Raw genomic sequence first — 3,261 nt, forward strand, 5'->3', positions numbered from 1 at the left:
CCAAACTCCTCCTGTCAACCAGTTCCAAGGTCTTCTAAAACACATGGCTGGGCAATCACAACAACGACTAGACTTCTCTGGTACAAAACCTATCACTGTTTCATTGCTGGGACAAAATATCCGGCACCCAAAACAGAAAGGAGGCTCACCCAGAAGTCTCAGTCCATGTCTGGCTGGCTGCCAGGTAGGGAGCAGAGCGGGAGAGGGGGCACAGCAGAGCAAAAGGCACTTACCTCATGGTTCCCAGGAATCAGCAAGCCCAGGGAGGAGCCAGGAAGAGAGAGACTCCTGCAGCTCATGCCCACGGTGGCCGGCCTCTAAGCGGACCCCACGTCCTACCAGCAAGTCTGCTTTATTGCCCTCCAAATCCAATCACCTTCTGAACACATGACGCTTTGGGGTCCCACCTTAAATCCAAACCCCAACCCCCAGTGAAGTGACCTAAAGCTTCATTCCTAGTGTATCTATATGTAAATATGTCTACCTGTCTTTGTGACTGTTTTCTATTAATATCTGGGCATGGAAGTCGGAAGGAATCCCTTGGGTTCTGGACTATTCATGCTCGTACTTGTGACTTAGCTGTGGGTGTTACATGCTGTGCCCCAGGGGTGGGAAAGTGACTCAGACTGATTCTGGTGTCAGGGAAGTCCGGTCGTTGCTATGATTCCCTGGTCATGTGGTTTAGAAGCCTTTGAAAGTGGTTTGTGGGAGGAGTTTGGGAAATTTTGGAGCTGCTGGCTAAAAACGCCCTAGAAAGCTGCAAGCAGCGCTTGATGGGAGATTCTGGTTAGAGCGCAGATCATCATTCAGTGAGAAAAGCAGAGAGTAAAGGCCAGGGTCAGGAGGTTTCAGTTGGGAATGAGAACTCCACTGGCAGTCAGAATTGACGCCATGTGTGTCAGGCTCTGGCAAAAAATTTGCTCATATCCAAAGATATTGCCAGAGAATGAGATGAAGGGGGTGTACTAATTAATCTGGCAGAGGAAAGTTCAAGGTAGGCTAACACTGAGGCTGTAACATGGGTATTAGTGGTGGCTTTTAGCAAGATCTACATTGACAAACTAGAGCTGTTTCTCAAAAAAAAACACACTTCAAAAGTTTTCAGTGTTACCAGAAAAGAAGCAATTGCAAAGCTGAGTAAAAGAAGAATATGGTTGCTGAAAAGATTACCATTAAAAGGCAGACAAATACTTTGCATCAGAACAATAAGAAAGATGGCATGAGGGCGTCTCAGGAATCAACAAGACTCTCTCTCTCTCTGTCTCTGTCTTTTTGAGGGGTCTGACCAGGCAGTTCAGGCTGGACTTGAACTCAATTTGTAGCCCAGACTGGTGTCAAACTGGCAGAGATCCTCCCGCTTCAGCCTCCTGAGTGCTGGGACAATGGGCCTGTGCCACCATGCCTGGCCTGAGACTACACCTATTTTTTGTTGTTTTTTTGTTTTGTTTTGTTTTGTTTTCTGGTACCGGGAATTGAACTCAAGACCTTGCACTTGCCAGGTAGGCGCTGTGCCGCTGACCTAAATCCCCAGCCCCTTACACCTATTTTTTGACCAAGGGTGTAAAAGGTAAAGGGAAATATCTTTGAAAGACGTTTTGACAAGAGAACTCCAGGGCATCCTTCTTAAGAAGGGCCATCTGGGGAATGGTTCCCCAGGATTCTGTTCACAGTACTCAGCCATACAGTGACTCAGAGGTCTCTGCAGCCATGATCCAAGGGGGCTCAGATACTGTCCAACCTGGCAGCAGACCTTAGTGTCATGTGGTCCTTGTTTCTCAGGTATGCAGAATTCAAGCATTATGGGGCCAGAGAGGCTTCCAGCTAGATTTCAAAAGAAGGCCTTGGAGGCCAGGCCATGTCCCTCTCAGCAGGCAATGTGTGAAGCTAAGAAGGAAGGTGAACATGCAATGTAGACCAAGAAGGTTGGAGATGATAGGAACATGTGAGGTCTGCTGAGAGAAGACAGTCCCAAGAGAGAGGCCATGAGGCCTACATCTATCAGCAATTCCATAAGGGTGGGACTGTCCAAACTCTTTGGAGATCATATCTCACCCCACTTGCCCCAGGTGCTGGACCTGGAACTACATGATCTAATGCTTACCCTGCTAGGTTTCAGCCTTGCTTTGATCCTACTTTTTCCATGCCCCTATTTCTCCCTTTTTGAATGGGAATGTTTGCCCTGTAATTTTGCATATCAGCAGTGTTTAACTTCCTTTTGATTTTCACAGGACCCCATAGCTAAGAGTTTGCCTTGAGTTTCAAAGGTGACTTTGGACTTGGACTTTTCAGCAGTGTGGGAACTGTTAAACCTTTGATGATTCTCAGAGAGGGACTAAATGCATTTTGCATAATGAGATGAACATCAGTCTTTTGGGGGCCAGAGTTGGAATGTTGTGGTTTGATCTAGAATGTCTCCCAAAGGCCTCATGTGCTCAGAGGTGGGGCTTTTGGCAGGTGATTGCTGTCAGAAGGGGAGGCATGGTTGGAAGTTGCAGGTCACTAGGGTTGTGACCTAGAAGAGTTTTACCTCCCTTATCAACTCCTCCTTTTCTTCTCTGCTGCCTGGCCACCAGGGTGTGAGCAGATCCTTCTGCAAGATCTTTCTGTGATCCTGTTCCTGACTTGAAGTTGACTGACTGTGGACTAAACTGTGAGCCAAAGTAAACCTGTCCTCCTTTAAACTGTGTGAGGAGTTGTGTCTCAGCTATGAGGAAATTGATGAAGATGCTCTCTCAGTTTTATTTGTTAGAATCTTTATTCCCAAGGTGATAGTGATTAAAGATGATGGGATCTTTTCACACAGAGATGGTAGACACGAGGCTCGGCCAAATACTGCAAGCGTGCAAACTCCTGCACAGCAGAGCTTCCTGTAGGGGGTGCAGGTCATCAGCTAACTTGGGGCTTCAGCTAAAAGGTAGAAGCATGAGGCTGACAGGGTCACCAAACTGCTCTTCACAGAGCAGAAAGAGCAGCAGGTTTTTGTTGATCTGTGAGCTGGGTTAAAGTCTGGTCATTGGAGCCTGGTGTGGTGGCATACACCTGTAATCTCAGCACTCAGGAGGCTGAGGCAGGAGGGTCGCCTAGAGTTGGAGGTCAGCCTGGGCTACACAGTGAGTTCAAGGCCAGCTGCACTACACAGTGAGACACTGTTTGTTTGTTTGTTTGTTTGTTTATTTTGTCTTTTTGAGACAGGGTCTCGCTACGCAGTTCAGGCTGGCCTTGAGCTCACTTTGTAGCCCAGGCTGGCCTCGAACTCGCAAG

This window comes from Chinchilla lanigera, unplaced genomic scaffold (genome assembly GCF_000276665.1).
Source record: "Chinchilla lanigera isolate Chin_1 unplaced genomic scaffold, ChiLan1.0 scaffold00073, whole genome shotgun sequence".
NCBI classification, from domain to species: domain Eukaryota; kingdom Metazoa; phylum Chordata; class Mammalia; order Rodentia; family Chinchillidae; genus Chinchilla; species Chinchilla lanigera.